Source organism: Chrysochloris asiatica, unplaced genomic scaffold, assembly GCF_000296735.1.
Source record: "Chrysochloris asiatica unplaced genomic scaffold, ChrAsi1.0 scaffold00039, whole genome shotgun sequence".
Classification (NCBI taxonomy): domain Eukaryota; kingdom Metazoa; phylum Chordata; class Mammalia; order Afrosoricida; family Chrysochloridae; genus Chrysochloris; species Chrysochloris asiatica.
The window spans coordinates 14,751,278-14,773,568 of record NW_006408557.1 but is presented as its reverse complement, the minus strand read 5'-3'; positions in this window follow the sequence as shown (position 1 = coordinate 14,773,568).

Below are 22,291 nucleotides of genomic sequence, written 5' to 3'. Positions count from 1 at the left end.
ATCATACATGAAGAGAGCAAAAAGTCATTAAGAAGACAAGAAAGAAGGAAAAGGTCAAAATGGATGTCAGAGGAGACACTGAAACTTGCTCTCCAGCGTAGAGAAGCTAAAGCAAATGGAAAACTTGAAGAGGTCCAAGAGCTGAACAGAAAATTTCAAAGATCAGCTTGAGAAGATAAAGCCAAATACAATAATAAAATATGCAAAGATTTAGAATTAGAAAACCAAAAGGGAAGGGTTACTATATTAGTCAGAATCATTTTGTGGCACTTAACAACACACAAATTCTATTATCTCTGTGTGACATCTTAGCCTATTCTAAATTAATGATTTACCAGAAGCCAAATAATTTTTGAATTTGTAGAAATCCTTTTAAGTGTTTGCAACAAAATAAATATTAGGTTGAACTGTAGAAAGTTTCCATTTTTGCTGGTCAAAAATAATAAAATATTTTTGTTTTACCCAACAGCCACTGTGAGTCTGGGTGCATTTTAATGTGTCTAATGTGAAGTTGACAAGGAGCTCTGGTAGCGTAGTGGTTACGCGTCAGGCTGCCAACCTCAAGGTCAGCAGTTCCAAACGACCAGCTGTTCTGCGGGAGAAAGATGAGGCTTTCTGCTCCCGTAAAGATTTACAGCCTTGGAAACTCTGTACAGGGTTGCTATGAGTCGGAACTGACTCCATGGCACATAACAACAACAATAACAATGTGAGGTGGACAGAGTCCACTGGAGCCAGAATGGTGGGCCTCCCTGGGATGGGACCCCTCACCGTGGTCCTAGAATATTCAATGAATTATAAACTTCAGATGAGAATCACTGGAGAGTCCTAAAAATACTCATTGTAAGGTTGGAGTTGTAAGTCCACTCAGATACCTCAGGGGAAAGACCTGGCTATCTGCTTCTAAAACACCAGTATTAAAATCTCCGTAGAGCATAGCTCTATTCTGACACACATGGGCCAGGTGAGTTGGAACCAACTCAATTGCCACAGTTTATTTTTAAACTTTGGATGAGTAAGTTTGGTTGATGGGGCTGCTGGAAAACAGTTTTGCACCTGCATTTTCTGTGGTGACAGACTCAGGGCCGTTCACACCCTACCCTTCAGCACCTGCTCACCTCAGATTTTTTATAGGGGACCGTGTCTGTCTCCTGCCTACCTGGAAGTTAGAACCTTCCTTCCCCTGATCTCCTAAGGAGGTGGAATGTCAAATGGAGCCACCTTTCATCTGCTAGTCTCCTCCCTACTCTGTGTTCTGATCACAGCACTCCTATTTCAAAATCTTCTTTTTATAGATTTTTTTCAAGTATAATTTGCATACAATACAATTTTAAGCTTACAACTCTAAGATGAACATCCACAATCATATAACCACCACCAAATCAAGATAAAGAATATTTCCATCACCCTGAAAAATCCCTTCCACCTTCCCAGCTCTGACAATAGTTAACCTGTTTTCTGTCCCTGTAGGTGTCCCAGAATGTTATATAAGGACTTATAGGTAGACTTTTGAGACTGGCTTCTTTCATTTAGATAATGTATTTTAGATTCATCCATGTTTTTGTGAGTATAAATATTTTGTTCCTTTTCATTACTGAGTAGTATCCCATTGTATGGAGATACTGCAGTCATTTATCCATTCACTGGCTGATGACCCTTTATGAATAAAGCTCTTGTAAACCTTGACACAGATTTTTGAATGAGTGTATGTTTTCACTTTCTTAGGATAAATACATAAGAGTGGACCAGTTGTTTTCCAGAGTGACTATCATCGTTCATTTCCACAGTCACTGTATAAGAATTTCAGTTGCTCCACATTTTCACTAGCATTGTCGGGTTCTTTTTTTTTTTTTTTTTTTATGGTTTTCCTTTGAACTATTTTAAAAGGTTTGTTGTTAAGTGCCTTCTAGTCAGTCCCTACTCACAGCGATCCTGTTTCCAAGGCTGTAAATCTTTGTGAGAGAATCAAGCCTCATCTTTCTCCTGAACATTTTATTTAGTAGTATTGTGGTTTAATTTGCATTTCCCTGGTGTGGCGCTGTGGGTTAATGCACCAGACTGCAAAGCCATTTGAACTGCAAGGTCGGTGGTTCAAGCTCACCAGCTCTCCTTGTAACCCTATACAGGGTCGCTATGGGTCGGAACAGACTCGATGGCACTTAACAATAACTAATACAGAGTCTTGGCGTGACACAGCCCCACTGCGGACTTCAAGGTCGTTTGACCCAGTAGATCTGGGCTTCAAACTCATCAGCTGCTCCTCTAAACCCTATGTTGTTGTGAAGTGCCATCGAGTTGATCCTGACCCATAGCGACCCTGTATAGGGTTTCTGAGGAGCAGCTGGTGAGCTTGAACCGCCAACCTCACAGTTCAAACGGCTTTGCAATCTGGCACATTAACCCACAGCACCACACTGGGGCTCCTCTAAACCCTATACAGGGTTGCTATGAGTCAGAACCGACTCCACAACACTTAAAAACAACAATAACTAAAAGCATTGAGCACCTTTTAATTTGCTTATTTTCCATTTGTGTTATTTGGTGATGAGTCTGCTTAAATCTTTTTTATTGGACTTATTACTAAGAGTAAAATATTTTTTTATAGTTTAGTTTTCAATCCTTTATTAGATGTATGTTCTGTAAATACTTTCTCTTAGCCTGTGACTTGTCTTTTTATTTTCTTAAGTATCTTTTGAAGAACAGACTTTTATCATTATGATGTAGTCCAACTTTACCAAATTGTTTGGTTCCTACTTTTTATGTTTTATCTAAAAAAAAATCACTGACTAATTCTAGGTCACAAAGATTTTCTCCTAGTATGTAGCACTCTTTATTCTAGTATGTGCATGTGTTCACATGGGGCTGTCTTCCCAACCAGAGTCAGACCACCTTGAGGGCTATACCACAGTTCAGCTAACCTTGTTTCCTCTATATGATACTGACATAGTAACTGCAGATGTAGATTTAATTGGGATGCAGTGGTAGGTGTTAGGGGGGTAGGGGGGACGGGGGGAGCCTCAGCAGCCCTCAGCCGGCAGTGAGGGAATTGCCTTATACAATGCTCTAAAGCTTGCCATTCTCCCAAAGGCCTCCTTCAGGTTCATGCCCGCTTGAAAACATCTCTCTCTGTCTCTTTTTAAATGTTTTTATTGTGAATTAAGTGAAAGTTTACAGGGCAGATCATCAGTTTTATATTCAACAAATCAAACACCTTGTTTCATTACAACAATTATAATCCCCTCCATGTACCATCAGTTAACAGTATTTCTCTCTGTTCATTTTAGCTCTTAAATAAAAAAACACACAAAAAAACCACCACTCAGGCCTATATAATAATTTACACCACCAAAGGGCACATTTTGCAAATCTGCCTCCTGGCTGCCACCTCTCAGTCCCTCTCTTCCCATGAATCTAGAGCCCTCATCCACTCCCCCTCTCCATGCTCCCATCTCTGCTGTCACTGCTCCTCTGGATAAGGTCCCGCATTCCACTAAGTATCATGACTTTTCCTAGATTCTCTTGGAGTGAGTCACACACAAATGCAGTTTGTACTGGCATCCTTCATTATGTGCTGCCACCCCTCCTACCAAAACAGGTAGTGGGGGGATATAAAAGATCAACCTCACCTCTGCTCCATCCCAAGGGTTAGCTCTAGGGATCCTAGAGCTCCCAGGATCCACTCATTAGCTCCTTCAGGAGAAACCCTGTTAAGCTACCAATGTCTGCTTGATAGCAGGGAAAGGCATTTGTTAAACAGACATTGTTTGGTGATCTTGCTATGCATGCACCCACACTGGCATGCAGCAGTAAGCACACCCTCCCTTCTCCCAGGGTGCTCAGAGTATAGATACAGTGGCCTGAGTGAGGATATATAACTTGGGAACAGGGTGATAAGTGCTGGGAAAGGGCAAGGTGTGACTGAAGACAACACCCCATGTACCCTGTCTGCAAGGGAAGGCCTGCTGAGACAAGGCAGGTCTAAACTGAGCCCAGAAGTTACATGAGTTAGATCAGAAGGGGCAAAGGAAAGCTGAGAAGGTTTCCAAAGAGAGAACAGTAGAGATCAGAGGAAAGCAAGGGCAAACAAGCCTGGGAATTCCATATGTGCTCAGAGTGGGGCACCAGGCAGATGTCTCTAAATGACTTTGTACAGGCAAGTGAACCACAAAGGTCCTTGACAGTCCCTTAAAGTAAAGCCCTCCCTGTCTTTAGAGGATTCCTTATACTGCATTTCCACTATATCTGATTTTTGTCTCAGGAGGGAAAGATGAATCTGGTTCCAGAGGCATCACACCCATGTTCTCTGCTGTTGGTACATATGTCAGTTTGGAGGAAGAACTGATTTCATGCCTAAAAACAGGTGGGCTCGAGACATGGACACTGCATAAGCTATCAAGAGGCAAAGCTGAAGGCTGTTTTTGTTATTGATCAAATACTATGGTTATAGATGATAGTGAACTTTCTCTGGGTTCCTGCTGCCGTTCTATCTATACCCAACACATACACAAATACATATGGGCAGGCACACACACAGGCACACATTCATTACCACTTTGGTAAAAGATTTGATTTGCTTTAATTATCCAAGTGCTCTATAAAGAGATCTTGAGACAGTGGCAAAGAAAAACCTAGAGACATCTGTGCCACAATTCATCATGGAGGAATGAGAATTATTTGGAGAGGTGAATACTTTCTAGAGGCCCAGAGTACAATAGGGAGTGATGGGAGTTGTCCTGGGACAGTGATTTCAAACTTTGCTGTTAGTTAAAACTGCCTGGGGAGCTTTAAAACCCTGCTGCTAGAATGTACTCTTTTTTATTTTTTTTTAACATAAAATTCACATCAATTTAGTTGTGTATGTAAAAACATTAATAAAAAGTGGATACATATATAGATGTCTTAAAAGATTTGTGAAGGTTTTTCAAGGAGTTATGACTCTTACCTTAAGCCCAACAACAATAGAATACAGACTAATTTTCATTAATAGCTGTTGCTACAAAGAGCCACTAAATATTAGAAAAGAAAATTGATCAATGTTATAGGATAATTTATCATGAAAGAGTTTGGTTTATTCTAGAAACTTAGAAAGACTGAAATAGAACATTTTCATAATTTTGTGCCTGTTCCAGCACCCCATCTATGATCAGCTGTGGATCAGATTGTTGTGATCCATTAAGTTTTTGTTGATTGATTTTCTGAAATAAATATCAAGTGTTTCTTTGTAGTCCGTCTTATTATGGAAGTTTTGTTTAAACTCGTTTAGAATCATAACAATATGCAAGCCTCCACTGATAGACAGGTGTGGTGTGCATGAGGTACACCGGCCTCATAGAAGGTGAACATAGAATGTACTCGTGGGTTGTTTAAATGATTATATATATTCCTGAGTGTTTTTATGTACATCCCCCGCCCCCCACAAAAACCCCCAGAGGGAATAGATGTAAATACTGTTGAATGATAATGCTCAGAGGTGATTGTATTCATTGCAATGAAACAATGAGTGTAAACCCAATGTTCTCCCATGTAAACTATCACCCAATTCACAATAAAAACTTAAAAAACAAACAGAAAAAAACTTGCTGCTCAGGCCGTGTTCCAAACTACTAGTGAAAAGGAATTCTTTTTTTTTTTTGCGGGTGGGGCCTAGTCATTAGTATTTTTAAAGCTTCTCAGGAGACTCTAATGCGCAGCCAACACAGAGAAACACAGTGTCTGAGTGGAACAAAGAGGTCAGTCTGCAAGTGTCCTTGACGATAGCTACAAGTATGACTTTCCCTTCACTATCATGACATAAGTAGCTGCTATTGTCACAACTCCCACTGTTAATGCACAGCAAATACTCAGGACAGCGATGCTTGCATCCTTAAAAATCACCTCACCTTCCCTGCTTTCTGCTCCAGCTTTTCCTCTTCCCCATTTTCTATGCTAGGGTAACAGAGCTGGGCTGAATCACTTGGCCTGACCAGATGTTGAATTAACATTCCAGAGGGAACATTTTTGGGTGAGAGATACAGGAAAATGCATCTGGTCTTCATTGACCAACCCAAACCCCACTGCCATGAGTTGATTGAAAGATTTACCACCCCTAGAGTTTCTGAGGTGGTAAATCTTTATGGGAGCAGAAATCTTCATCTTTCTCCCTTGGAGTGTCAGATGGGTTTGAACTGCCAACCTTGTGGTTAGCAGTCCAGGGCTTATCTTACAGTACCACCAGAACTTCTCAACTGAGACTTGAGGCTTCAAGTTGGAACTTGGCTTCAATGAGATGCGCTCCAACACAGGCTATCTGGGCCTCTGACAGTTTTCTATGGCCTTTAGTGAGCTCTGAGCTCATCACGGAAATGTTGTTTTTGAGTCAGGCGTGGAGTGTGCTTGTGAAGTACTCCAGCTTTAGCTTCTTGAGTTAATGCAGGGAGGGTGAGATTTTCAAGAGTTTATTCCCACTTGCGTTTTGGCTCTTGACTCAGGACATTCTGTGTTCATTATAAATTCCAGCTGAGTTGGGATCGCAGGAGCTAGGCAAATGGACTGTGGTTCTGTGCTTGCTCGTGGCATGTGGCCAGGGATGCCCAAAAAGAGGCTGGTGAGCTTTCTACCTGGAGTTGCATCTGCCACCCTCCTAGTGCAAAGACCCTGGGGCCCCCAGTGTGTAAGGGTTGCTAAGTCACATATACAGTTTTTTTTTCTGATAACTCTCTCATTGATTCCTTGGCTCCCTTGTCTCAGGGATGTTTATGGTAGGGTGTGATGATGACCCTTTCCTGGTCTGAGCTCCTGGAAGGGTTTCAGCTAGTGTAGAGGCAGATAAGCGAAGCAATAGTCAGAAGGAGAGGACTGACTGCCTTTACTTGCCTGGGCAGGGGAGTGAGAGGTGGGGACAAGAGCAGGTCTGGTTATTACAGAGTCTCAGAAGTGGAGGAAACCTAAACTGTCTTGTCTAACCCTAGACAATAATTACTAATAGCACCCCCAACATTCTGAAAACGTTTGCATATTGGAAGATAGACTATATGGGTACCTCATTCAGAAAGAAATGCTAGTCATGATGCAATGTAGAGGTCAACCATGGGTTCTAGTCTCACAAGCGGAAGCAAGAGGCAGTAGAAGTGTGAGTCTTCAAGGCACCCCCAGGGAATTGGTAATGAAGACATTAGTCATGCTGAACTGTAGACCAGAGTTTTTGGGAACCGAGAGTCTTCCTGTGGTCCCAGGACTGTGAGTATGTCCACAGGCCAATAAAGTTAAACTTTTTTTTTCCCCTTCTGAATGAGATGGGGAATTAGAATTAGAGTTTTAAATGTTTAAAGTCAAGAACATGTATTGGCTTGTATGTGAGTAGAAATATTGGAAAGATTAAAGAGAGACAGGTTACCATTATTGTCTCTACTGGATAGTGGAGGGGCTGCTCCAGGGAAGGTAACTGGATAGTTGAGGAGTTGGAGTGAGGCTTATTTTTCGCTGTGTACCTATTTGAAAATTTGGGTGCTATGCCATATTTCCTATGAGGATTTTTATTTTGAGGTAAGTAGAGAATTACTCAAAGGTTTGTCATGTTTTAGGTAATTATTCCAAGGTAGTCATGGTAAGAACTCAGATTCATTTAGGACTAGAGAATCAAGGTAAACAATTATTATATTAGTTCAATAGTTAGAATTCAGATCTTGAGATCAGGCTTTTGCATTTAATGAATGGTTTCAGGAGAAAGACTTGACCATGACTCAAACCCAGTGGAGGCCTCTTGAGTTTGAAATTGGCAGCAGCAATGGGCATTTATTTGTCTTTGTCTCTGACTTTATATGGAAAGGAAAGAGACTTCCGATAACCAAAGCATTGCTTAAGAAGAACAAAGTTGGAAGCCTCTCACTGCTGCTTTTAAAATCTATTACACTCCAACAATGGTCAAAACAACTTGGTATTGGTTCAATGAAAGATACATAGATCAATGGAATAGAGTTGAGAACCCAGAAGTAAACCCTTCAATATACAGTCAATTAATCTTTAACAAAGGGTCAAACACATTAAACGGGAAAGAGATAGTCTCTTCAAAAAATGGTGCTGGCAAAACTAGACATTGATTTGCAGAAGAATGAAACAAGACCCATCTATCACATCATAAACAAAAACAAACTCAATGTGGTTTAAAGACCTAAATGTCAAACCTAGAATTATAAAGATCATCAATGAAAAAATAGGGACAAACTTATGGGCTTTACTACATCGTCAAACATAGCTAAAAGCAAACAAACACCATCAAACATAACTAAAAACAAATAGTAGAAGATAAAATAGATGACTGGGACTTCCTAAAAATTAGACACATATATGCATCAGAAAATGTAACCGAAAGAGTCAAAAGAGAGCCCACAGACTTGGAAAAATTTTTTGCAACCACATATCAGACAAGGCAATAATCTCTAAAATTTATAGAAAAGAGCAACACTTCTACATGAACGAGATAATCCAGTTAAAAAGTGGGCAGAGGAGGACATAAACAGACACTTCACCAAAGAAGATATTCAGGCAGCCAACAAATATTTGAAGAAATGTTTGCTATCGAATTGACTCTGACTCATAGTGACCCTATATTGGGTTTCCAAGGAGCAGCTGGTTGGTTTGAACTGCCAACCTTGTGGTTGACAGTGCTGATTCTACATTGCCACACTAGGCATCCCATTAGAGAGATGTAAATCAAAACAACAATGAAATATCAACTCATCCCAGCATTAATAGAAAAGTTCTCAAAAACAGAAAGCAACAAATGCTGGTGAGGTTGTAGAGAGACTGGGATCTTCCTATATTACTGTAAAATGGTTCAACCACTGTGGAAAACAATGGTGCTTCCTCAGAAAGTTGGAAGTAGAAATATCTTATGACCCCGCAATCTCTCTATTTGGTATATATCCACAAGAAATAAGAGCCAGGACATAAATAGATTGATACACACAGATGTTCATTGCAGCACTATTTGTAAGAAGATGGAGACAGCCTAAATGTCCATCAATAGAAGAATAAACAAACTCTGGTACATACTCATAATGGAATGTTATTCAATAATGAAGAATAAGGATGAATCTTTGAAACAGTTTATAACATGGATGAAACCGGAGGACATTATACTGGATGAATTTTGTCAATCACAAGTGGTCAAATATTTTATGAGATCACTATTGTAAAAACTCAACAAATGGTTTTGATGCTAAAAGACATATTCTTTGATGATTACTAGGGGTCTAGGGGTGCGAGGGAAGGGAGACTCATTGACTGGATATAGGGTAGACACTTATTTACTACACTGGGAACGCAAATTGAAGAGGAATAGCATCACATTCATCATCAAAAAGAACAGCTCAAGATCTATCTTGAAGTCTGTCTGTGATAGGATAATATCCATACACCTACAAGGAAGACCAATTAATACAAACAAAATTTTGCTAAAGGTAATTCAAATATGACTGCAACAGTACATTGACAGTAAAATGCCAGAAGTTCAAGCAGGATTCAGACAGTGATGTGAATGAGGGATATAATTGCTGACGTCAAATGGATCTTGGCTGAAAGCAGAGAATACCAGAAAGATGTTTACCAGTGTTTTATTGATGATGCAAAGGCTTTTGATTATGCGTATTATGACAAGCTATGGACAACATTGTGCAGAATGGGTTTTCCAGAACTCTTACTTGTGCTCATGGGGAACCTGTACATAGAACTAGAGGCAGTTATTCGAACAGAACAAGGAAACACTGAATGGTTTAAAATTAGGAAAGGTGTGGACCAGTATTATATTCTTTTACCATACTTATTCACTGATGAAGATCAAATGTGCAATCCACAGCCATTGGTATGTGTTGCACCTTAATGTAAAGCAAATAAAAATCTTTACCAATGGACCAATAAATAACATCAAGATAAATGGAGAAAAAAATTGAAGTTGTCAAAGACTTCATTTTGCTTGGATCAGCCATCAATACACATGGAAGCAGCAGTCAATGAATCACATGACTTACTAGGCAAATCTGTGCAAGACCTCTTGTAAGTGTTCAAGAGCAAAGATATCAGTTTGAGGACTAAGATGCCCCTGAACCTAGTTAAGGTTCTGTGTCAACTTGGTTAAGCCAGCATTCTTAGTTGTTTGGAAGTTGATAGTCAATTCTATGATGATTGGCTATGAGCAGGCATAGTTAAATTTATGGTGATTGGCTAAAAGAAGACAATCAATTGAAAGGATGTTTTGTTGAGGGTGTGGCCTGCTCCCAATATATTGGACATGTAGGAAAGACTTGCTCTCTTCCCCTCTGGATCTGGATCTCACATCTGGGTTATATTTCAACCTCTGGCTCATGGAGTAGGCCACTGGCTTAAGTTCATTTGTGTGTTTGCCTGCTGGGTCTACCTACTGAGTGTGCTTGGAAAACTTGACACCCATTGGAGGGCCCTGAATGCCTGTTCCTGTCATCCTGGCTTGCTTGCTCCATGTCGCTCATTCTGCAGTGTGCCTGCCCAGGCCTTGGTTGCCCATCACCCTACTTTCACATCTGCTCCAGCACTGAGGTCCTGCTATGTGCTCCAACTCAGGAGTCCTTCCTTCCAGGTCCACCCAATGATCTTGGTTTGCCTGGCCTGCGCTTCAGACTCTCCTTTCTCTACAACTGTGAACCATTTCCCTTATGTAAACCATATATTGCACTGCTTTTGCTTCTCTAGAAAATCCACCCTAAGACAGCATGGTATTTTCAATGACTCTTCCTTTACATGTTAAAGTTGGACAATGAATAAAGAAGAGTATAGAAGAATTAGTGCATGTGAGTTACAGTGTTGGATGAGAATATTCATATATACGAGAAGTTTACATCAAGGAAATGACTCACAGTTGTAGAGATAGGGGAGGAGTGCAAGGCTAAGAGGTCAAGGGAAGAAAGAGCTCTAATGTCAGTTCAAGTTAGCACGAGGCTTCTCTTGTGCATGGGACACATGGCAGATTGCCCAGGCCTCTTTTCTCCTGAGACATCATTCTGTTCCCTAGACCCACACTCCTGGAATGTTGGTCAACAATAGCCTCTTACTAGCTTTTTAAAAAATCATAGCTAACTCTCTCTGTGGGTTGAAAACAACTTCTATTAATGATAAATTGTGCTGAAGACACAATATAATATCAAGATAAGCATTTCCCTCCCATAATTCAAAAGACAGGAGGTCAAGTAGTTGGGTCAAATATGTAGTATGTTTCCAGAGTGGATCGGATTGTTTGGATGGGCTGCATCTTACTTTTATTTTACTATTTGCCTCTAGAGTTAACTAGATTTCCTTAGCTGAACAATGGTTTGCAGTAGAGTTTAGCAAGCTTCCCTCTTTCTTGCCAAGCACTTTCTGGAAGTTGGTGACCTCTTGTTCATTTAAGGCCATGTGTTGCTGGCACTCCCTTTTGTATCCAGATTTTTTCCCTTTCATACAGGGTGAGAGAAACTGAATCAGGGTTACTCTCTGTTATTCTCTTCCTACCTTCTCTAACTTCTTGGTTATACTCACTTAGGTCCAGATAGGAGTTGAGAGGATAAGCAACAACCTGACTGCCCTTAGTCCATGGACTTAGGCAAGCTACCTTATAACTAAGAATCTTTTGTTATGTGTGTTACCAAATGTCCTTGGATGAGTCTCTTTATTGAGAAGAGGCCTTAGTAGAAGCTTCAGAGTGTTTTTTCCTTGTGTATAAAACTCCTTAAGGAATCCCACTGAACCAGTAATATGATTCAAATAAGCTCTGTTCTATATAATGAGAGCAGTGGTGGTTCAGTGGTAGAATTCTTTCCTTCCATTTGCGAGACCTGAGTTTTATTCCTGGCCAATGTACCTCATGCACAGTCACTACCTGCATGTTGCTGAACATGTTTTAGCAGAGCTTCCAGACTAAGATGAACTAGGAAGAAAAGTCTGGCAATTTACTGAAAATCAATCAATGAAACCTAAGGATAACAATGAAACCTAAGGAAAACAATGATTAAGGATAATGGTTAAGGACAGTACAAAGCCAGGCAGTATTTTGTTCCACTGTGTATTGGGTTGCCATGCATAGAGGTTTGACTTGATGGTATCTAATGGCAACAAGAACAACATTTGTTTATGGTAACACTCTAGATTAAGTCAAAGTCACTCAACTTCAAAAATGGAAATTAAATGAAGTGAAAGAACACATGTCTACTACCTGGCTCAGTGCCCAGCACATGGTTGTTGTTAGGTGCCATCAAGTCAGTACTGACTCATAGTGACCTTATGCACAGCAGAAGGAAACACTGCCCGATCCTGGGCCAACCTCACTACTGTTGCCACACTTGAGTCCATGGATGCTGCCACTTGGCCAATCCATCCCATTGAAGGTCTTACTCTTTTTCTCTGAGGGGCCACAAATACCAGTTCTCATCTCTGTAATAAAAAAAAATGTTGTGAAGAATAGAATAAAGCCCTCTCAGGGCTACAGCTGGATTCTACTCAGGATCCTATATTTTCTGCAACTAAAATCTTTTAAAATTAGTGCCTTTGGTAGTTGAGTGATGTTATCAAGGAAACATACCTTTGAATTGCTAAAGGAGTGCTAACAAATTTACACAAATTTCCTGGAGTGTTCAATCAATTAAAATTAAATTTATCTCAGCCTTCTGGTATTATGATGAATGAAGCTTTACTAAGTTTTAAAAAGGTGCACACCTTCCACTCATCTGCACTGTAGAGTAGGGGTCAGCAAGCATTTTCTTAAAAAGCTGGAGAGCAGCATTTGTTGTTTTCTGTTTTTTTTTTCCCCAACTTCATTATTAATGCTGGGGTAATGATATCTTATTGCTATTTTGATTTGCAGCTCTCTGGTGTGGCACTATGGGCTAATGCTGTGGACTGCATGGTTGGTTTGAACCAGAAGGTCAGTGGTTCAAGCTTACCAGCTGTTCCTCAGAAACCCTATACAGGGTCACTATGAGTTGGAACCAACTCAACAGTACTTAACAACAATGGCTAATGATGGTGAACATTTCTTCATATGAATGTCTTGTTTGGTAAAGTGTCTGTTCTTTGTCCTCTGTCCATGTTTAAATTGGATTATTGTTGAGAGGTTAGCATGGGTGAACTTGGCAGACATTATGCTGAGTGAAATTAGGCAATCACAAATGGACAAATATTATATGAGAAACTGTTACAAAAAGTTAAGAATGGGTCTTCTTGATAAAAGAAACATGCTATGATGATTAACAGGGGTGGGAGGGAATGAGAAATTATGCATGGGCTAGAAGGAAGACACATGTTAGCCTGGGTTTTGGGGAAGGCAATATACAGCAAGAGGAAGGTTGGCAGAGGACAATTGAAGGTAGCAGAAAACAAGGTTTGACGGCGGATATTTGTACACAGGTCCTCTTGTACCTTTGCTATAAACATATCCATGAATATGGTAGAACATTCAGGGGCCACAGTTATGAAAATTTAGACATTACCAAGTACCTTGAGGGAATGGATTATTAGGCCTGGGGATTCAGTACTGTAGCCTCGGGAACACCATGGTCAATTGGCATAGCATAGTCCACAAACATAAATTTCAATATCCTACCTTGGTGAATAACTACTGGGGTCTTATAAGCTCATAAGTGGTCATCTAAAGGGCAACGATTAATTTTTTCCTCTCGGGAGACAAGAGGAATGATAAAAATTTCTAAGTGCCTGGAAACAAGTAGTCAAATGAATTGATAGATCACATAAGCATCAGTTTCCATGACCCTGAGACTAGGAACTAGATGGAACCCAGTTACAACTACCAACTGCTCTGAAAAGGATCACATTAGAAGGTCCTGGATAGAGTGGGAGAAAATATGGAACAAAACTCCAAACTATAAAAATAACTAGGCTTACTAGTCAAATCAAGACTGGCGGAACCCTGAGACTATGGCCCTTGGTCACCCCTATGGCTCAATTTTCAGCCAAGTACATAGCAGAGACAATACTATGACATATGCACAACATAAATGATCAACCATTTGAGATCAAAAGGACAAAGTTCTGAAGTATTGGGAAAGAAGGAGGAATAGAAATGAAACACAGGTAGGAAGTGGGAAAAGTGATGTTATATTGAAAGGTTTGCAATTATTGAGATAAAACAATGTGTATGATTTGTTGAATGTAAAACTGATCATTTCTGCTCTGTAAACCTTCACTCAATTCACAATACAAATTTAAGGGGAAAAAAAATTATAGTCTCAGAAATTATGGACTCCTGGTATAGTGCTCTAGGGTTAACACTAGACTGCAAACCACAAGGTCAGCAGTTTAAACCCACCAATTGCTCCTTGGCTAGTGGGTTTGAACTTGTGATTAGCAATTTAGTGCTTATCCTACAGTGCCGCACCAGGAGTCCAAGTGATGTTGTTATTAAGTGCCCTTGACCCTGTATAGGGTTTCTGAGGAGCAGTTGGTAGGTTTGTATAGGGTTGGTTTGTTTGGGCTTTTGCTTGTATTGAGTCTGCTCCTCGGAAACCCTATACAGGGTTTCTATGAGTTGGAACAAACTGGAAGGCACCACCAACAACATGCGTAGGAATCAACTTAGCAACAGTAGGTTTGGTTTGGGCTTTAGTATTGTTTATAAGAAAATAATTGTTCAGTTAATCAACTAGATTTAATCCCTTAAATATGCCTCCCAAGAGGCTATTTGGTTAGGGAAACTACAGAATGTTGAGAATGTTATTGTTAGGTGCCATCAAGTCAGTACCCACTCATAGGGTTTCCAAGGAATGGCTGATGAGTACTGCGGCCTTATGGTTCAAACTGACCTTGTGGTCCAGTGCTTATACTACAGCGTCACACCAAGACTCCAGGACTCAGCACTGTTGTTATTGTTAAGTGCCTTTGAGTTACTTTCAAATCATAAGGACTGTTTATAGGGTTTCTGAGAAGTGGCTGGTGAGCTTGACACGCTGACCTTGTGATTCAAACCAACCTCGTTGTCCAAAGCATTAACCCACAGTGCCAGACCAGGGCTCAGCACTAGCCTGGCACAATCCAGAATTAGAATTTGGTGAGGGCAGCTACTGTCTTGGGTCACACTGACTCTACAGGGACAATCTAGGCAGAGACAGTTTTCTTCTAGATTAGGATGCTGTATGTGAGAGTGGAGGGGCTGGGTAATTTGCTACACTGGCACTGTGAATACCTATCTACCAACCAGTCGCTGCCTTTGAATGATGATTCATCAGACATACGGTGTCATGTTGGCCTCGGTTTCAGTTACTGGCTGTCCTCCCAGCACTATTACACCACCCTGGCTAACTTCATATTTCTCTGTGTGGATCTTCACCCTTCAGACCACTCACTGAACTTTACCTCACCTCACTGCACCCTGGGATAACCATATTTCACTTCATCTCACAGTACTCTGGGGACCCACTCCATTTGTTTCTTTTTCTTTTTTTTTTTTTTAAAGTGATCATTTAAAATTCTCACAACAGTTCTAATATTGGGTCTTCTTGTATCTATTTTGCAAAAGAAGGGAAACAATGAATCTTAGAGAGATTAAGTAGCTTGTCCCAAACCACATATTAATAAACAGCAAAGCTGGGATTCCGATCCCACTCTGGTGCCAAATCTGCCCTCTTTCCTGCTGCTGGAGAAATAGTGATTAAGTAGCACCTCAGGTCCTTGCCATTAACATTGATTAGACATGCATTCAATTCAAGACAAATCAAAGGAAGTAGGTTATGAATTGGTCTGCTAAGCTCAAGGTCTGCAGTTCAAAACTACCAGCTGTTCCACTGGAGAAAGATGAAGCGTTCTTCTCTCTTAAAAATTTACAGCCTGCAACCCTGTACAGGGTCGCTATGAGTTGGAACCGACTCCTCGGCACACTACCACTATGTCTACTGTAAGAAAGCATCTTCGGGGTGGGGATGGGGGATAGGTTTGTAGGATATACCCTTTGGTTGGTTGATGATGCACAGAGGGGATTGTAACCATGGCAATGAAATGATATACGATAGGATGAATGTAAAACTAATGTTTTCCCATGTAAACTATCACATAATTTACAATAAAACATTAAAAAAAATCTTTAAAAAAAAAGAAAGCAACTTTAGGAATTTGAGTAACCAGTTGGTTATTCTTTTTCTCTGTGCCCTAGAGACTACTAAAGTTAGCATGCAATTTGCATTTGAATGATTCTTCAATTAATCATAAACTGTGACTCCTGTTTGTAAAGTAATCTTTTGATTGATGCTTCCAACACGTGTCCCACACTACCACCACCACTACTATTTCAGTACAAAGATAATCACTTTTTTCCCATTTCTGGGCCTACTTTGTACTTTTCTCATTCTTGCCAAGTATTTTTATTATTACTATGATTTAAAAAAAAGCCATAAATTCAGTTCCAACTCATGGCACTCAATCCTGTGTGTTTCAGAGTAGAACTTCACTTTGTAGGGTTTTCAAAGCTGTAATATTTTTGGAATTAGATTGTCAGGACTTTCTTCCAAGGTACCTCTGGATGTATTTGAACCTCCAACATTTCAGTTAGTAGCCCAGTACCTGTTCGCCCCACCTAGGGACTCTCCTTTCCATGACTTTTGTTGTTGTTAAATGTCATCAAGTCAGTTCTGACTCAAAGCGACATGGTATAGGATTTCCAAGGAGTGACTGGTGGGTTTGAACTTCTGGTCTTTGGTACAAACCAACCTTGCAGTCCAGTGCTTATTTACAGTAGCACACCAGCACTGGTGGTAGTGGTTGGCTCTGACTCATTGGGACCCTGTAGAGGGTTTTCCTAGGTTGCAAATCTTTACCAGAGCAGAAAACTCCATCCTCCCCACATCCGCAGAGCAGCTGGTAGTTTTGTTTCATTTCGCACCTTTACTTTGTTTGTTCTATTTTAATCAAACCTGGGAGAAGCTGCCTTTCAGTTGCATTTCTTAGTTTTAGGACTATTTCCCATATAGAAGATGGTGGATGGATAGACACAGGTTTTATAATTTCTGCTTTATCTCTCATAGTGCTCTGTGCTCGTTTGCATTGTTTGGGTGCTGGCTCACCCTCTCCATGTTAGCAGCTGGCGGGCCGATTGTTTAAACAATCAGGTCTTATTTAGTCTTTCTTGCAAATCTCTCATCCCTCAAATTGACATTCTGCTGACATCTCTTTGGACGCTTGATTTTCTTAAAGATCACTGAATGTTTTTTTCCTTTGTACACATTTCAGAGTGATTTGAAGATAATAATTATGCTGAGTTACCCATCACTCTGCCATTAGGGAAATGTGGATATATGCTTGAGACGTAGACATCCCTGGGTAAGTTTGCACCAGGTGATCATTTGTGTACTTTTCAGGATAATGCGCTGGATTGCAAGCTTAGTCTAAGCCACAAGGTTGGCAGTTCAAACCCACCAGCTGCTCCTTGGAAATCCTATACAGGGTCACTATGAGTCAGAATCGACTCGACAGCACTTAATAACAGCAATAGCACTCCATGTAGAACAACCAAGGTGTTCTACCCCACCCCCACTAGAAGACAGGTGACCAGAACTGGCCAATCAGAGAATTCCCACTTGCCCCCAGGCACTGAGACTCTGCTGTGAGCATGTGACCCAGATAGGGTCAATTAAGGTTCTGTTGAGAGTTTTCAGTTGAAAATACAGAGGGCATCCCATTGACCACTGGATCTACAGGATCCTGAAATCTAAGTGGTGGCCTTGTCATTAGAAGAGCCAATACCTTCTGCCATTTCTATGTAAATTTGCATTAAAATATGTCATCTGTATCTTAAAGAGTCCTAACTAGTATCTACTTTATAGATGAAAAATATTTTTTTTCCATCCAGTGATAAGGTATAATAATCTCCACATGGTTGTCATTTTATGCATAAGTTCCATTTCAGAAACAAATCTAGGGATAACAAAGACATATATAAATTAATGTGGCTGGTTAAAATTTAGTTGTTATGAACAATTACACAATCACATTAAGGAGTCCTGGTGTGGCGCTGTGAGTAATGCCCTGGACTGCAAAGTAGTTTGAAGTGTAAGGTCAGCAGTTCAAGCTCACCAGCGTTTCTTGAGAACCCTATACAGGGTCGACAAGTGTCAGAACGGACTCTACGGCACTTAACAACAACCATCGTATTAATTTGTTTACTTGTCAGAATTAATTAAGAATAGATCGTTTTACTACTGAAGTCCTGGTATGGTGTTGTAGGGTAAGCAATGGACTACTAACCAAAAGGTTGGCAGTTCAAATCCACTAGCTAGCCCTCAGAAACCCTATACAGGGTCACCATGAGTCAGAACGGACTAGACAGAACTTTACAGAACTTTACAATAACAGTGTGGCTAACAAAACATTGCCTGGTCCTGCGCCATCTTCTCAGTGGTTAGATTTGAACCAATTGTTGCTGCCTCGGTGTCAATCCACCAATTGGGGAGCCATCCTCTTTTTCACAGAATCTCCTTCTGCAGGGACTGATCCCTCCTGACAACATGTCCAAAGTACAAGAGATGAAGTCTCGCCATCCTCAGCATCTAAGAAGTCATCTTGTTGTACTTCTTCCAGGACAGATTTTCTTGTTCTTCTGGCAGTCCGTGGTCCTTTCCATATTCTTTGCCAACACCATAATTCAAATGCATGCATTTTGCTATGGTCTTCTTTTTTAATTTTGCAACTTTCATATGCATATGAGATAAATGGAAATACTATGGTTTGGGTCAAGCACACTCTAGTCCTCAAATTGACATCTGTGTTCTTGAACACTTAAAAAAGGTTTTATTTTACAACAGATTTGTCTAATGCAATATGGTGTTTGATTTTTTTGACCGCTGATTCCATGAGTGTTGATTATGGATCCAAGCAAAGTGAAGTCTTTGACAACTTCAATCTTTTCTCCATTTATCATGATGTTATTTATTGGTTGAGTTGTGACGATTATTCTTTTCTTTACATTGGGGTGCCAATGCAAGGTACAATTTTTGACTTTGTTTTCTCAAGTTGCCCTTTGAAATATTCTGTTAAACTCAATTTTTTACTAATTTCTTCCAGTTGCTTTAGCTTCTCTACACTCAAAAGCAAGTTTCAGAATCTCCTCTGGCATTCATTTTGGTCTTTTCTTTCTTTTCAGTCTTTTTAGTGATCTTTTACTTTCTTCTTGTATGATGTTCTTGATGTTATCCCACAGCTCTTCTGTTTTTTGGTCATTAGTGTCTAATGCATCAAATCTGTTCTTGAAATGGTCTCTAGATTCAGATGTGATATATTCAAGGTCATGTTTTTGGCTCTCATGGAGTTGTTTTAAAATTTTTCAGCTTCAGCCTGAACTTGCATATGAGCAGTTAATGTACTACTCCACAGCTGTTTTGACTGATGATATTGAGTTTCTCCATCATCTCTTGTCACAGATGTAGTTGATTTGATTCTTGTGTATTCCATCTGGAAAAAAAAAAGGAATTTACAGTGAAAAAGTCATTGATCTTTCAAAATTCTATTATGTTATCTCCAGCATTGTTCTTTATTCGAAAGGCTATATATTTCAATGATTTATCCTTCCTCTTTGTTTCCAATCTTGGCATTCCAATCACCAGTAAATATAAATTCATCTTGAATGCATGGTTGATCAGTTTTAGACTGAAGAAGTTGGTAGAATTCTTCAATTTCATCATCACTGGTTTTAGTGGTTGGTACATAAATTTGAATAATAGTAATATTAACTGATCTTTCTTGAAAGTGTATAGATATTATCCTATCACAGACAGCATTATACTTCAAGATAGATCTTGAAATGCTCTTTTTGACAATGAATACAATGCCATTCCTCTTCGATCTGTCATTCCTGGCATAGTGAACCATATTATTGTCCAATTCAAAATGGCCAATACCAGCCCATTTCAGTTCACTAATACCTAGTCTATAAATCTGTATGCAACCCATTTTGTTTTTGATGACTTACAATTTTCCAATTTTACTTTATAATTCTATGTTCCAATAGATGTTTGCAGTTATTCTCATTTTGAGTTGTGTCCACCAGCAAATGAACTTCCCAAAAGCTTTGCTTCATTCAGATTATTAAGGTCAACTCTACTTTGAGGAGGCTGCTTTTCTCCAGCCATATATTGAGTGCCTTACAACAAGAGGGAGTAATTTTCTGGCACTATAAGGAGCTCTGGTAGCGTAGTGGTTACGAATCGGGCTGCGAACCTTAAGGTCAGCGGTTCGAAACTACCAGCTGCTCCGCGGGAAAAAGATGAGGCTTTCTACTCCCGTAAAGATTTACACCCTCGGAAACCCTGTACAGGGTCGCTATGGGTCAGAACCGACTCGATGGCACTTAACAACAACAACAACATATCTGACAATGGTTTGCTACTATGTATAAGGTTTTCAAGGAGCTCTGGTAATGTAGTGGTTACGAGTTGGGCTGCTAACCTCAAGGTCAGCAGTTTCGCGGGAGAAAGATGAAGCGTTCTGCTCCCATAAAGATTTATAGCCTTGGAAACCCTGTATAGGATTGCTATGAGTTGGAACTAACTCCACAGCCCACCACCACATAAGGTTTTCAGTGACTAACCATTCAGAAGTGGTCTACTCCTCTTCCTAGTCTGTGTCAGCCTGGAAGCTCTGTTGAAACCTGTCCACCATGGATGACACTTCTGATATTTTAAAGTTTGGTTGCATAACTTCCAGCATCACAGCAATACACATGCCGCCACAGTATGGCAAAGAGACATATGAATTGTGGGCATTCTCACCACTAGGTATATATCCTAGAGGAATAAGAGATCTGGCATGAATAGGTATATGCACACACATGTTCTCTGCAGCATTATTCACAATAGTAAAATAATGGAAATGACCAAATTGCCCATCAACAGATGAGTTGATAAACTATAGTACATGCATACAATGATGAATCAGCAAAAACCTTATAACATGGATGAACCTAGAGGCTATTACTTTGAGCAAAAGTAGTCAATCACAAAAGGACAAATATTGTATGAGACCACTATTACACACTATTACACCACTAAATACCACTATTTAGACACAGAAAGAAATATTCTTTGAAAGTTATCATAGCTGGACGGGGAAGGTAAATCACTAACTAGAGGGTTGTTCTTATAGTGTGCAATAGAGTTAGTTCAAACTCATAGTGACCATGTATAAAACAGAAAGAAGCTCTGCCCAGTCCTATGCCATCCTCACAATCATTCCTGTTTGAGTCCATTGTTATAATGTCTTGTCAGTTCTTGTTGAGTATTTTTCTGGGTTTTTTTGCTGAATCTCTATTTTAGCAAGCATGCATGATGTCCTTCTCTGGGAACTGATTCCTCTTGATACCATGTCCAAAGTACGTAAGAAGAAGTATCACCATCTTAGCTTCTAAGAAGCATTCTGGATGTACTTCTTTTAATACAGATTTGTTTGTTCTTCTGGAAGTCCATTATATATTTAATGTTCATTGTCAGTAATATAATTCAGAAGCATCAATTAGTTTGTGGTCTTCCTTAGTCATTGTCCAACTTTCACATGCATCTGAGGCAATGAAAAACCATTGCGTTGGTCAGGCCTACTTAATCTTCAGTGTGACATCTCTGCGCTTTACCACTTTACAGAGATCTTTTGCAGAAGATTCCCAATGCAACACATCATTTGATTGCCTGACTGCTGCTTCCATGAGTATTGATTGTGGATCCAAGTAAAATGAAATCCTTTACCATTTCAATCTTTTTTTCATTCATCATGGAAATGAATGTGGTGTTGCTTATTGGCCTGGTTTTCTTTATGTTAAGGAGTAATCCATATTGAAGATTATAGTCTATGACCATCATCAGTAAGTTCTTCAAGTCCTCTTCACTATGAGCAAGCAAAGTTATGTCATCTGCATACTGCAGTTGCTAATGAGTCTTCCTCTAATCCTGGTGTCACAGTATTCTTCATATAGTCTAGCTTCTCTCATTATTTGCTTAACATACAGACTGAATAAGTATAGGGAAAGTATACAATTCTTACACACATCTTTCCTGATTTAAAACTTAGTATCCCCTTATTCTATTTGAACAACTGCCTCATAGCATGTGTACAGGTTTCATAAAAGCACAATAAAGTGCTCTGGATTTCCCATTCTTCACAAGGTTATCCATAAATTGTTTTGATACACCCAGTATAGTCTCCATTTATGTTGTTGAAAACTAGAGGGTAGACACATATTAACTTGGGTGAAAGGCAATATACAATAAAGTCAGTATGAAATGATCAAGGTGAAGGAAGACACTAGGAAGAACACAGAGTTAAA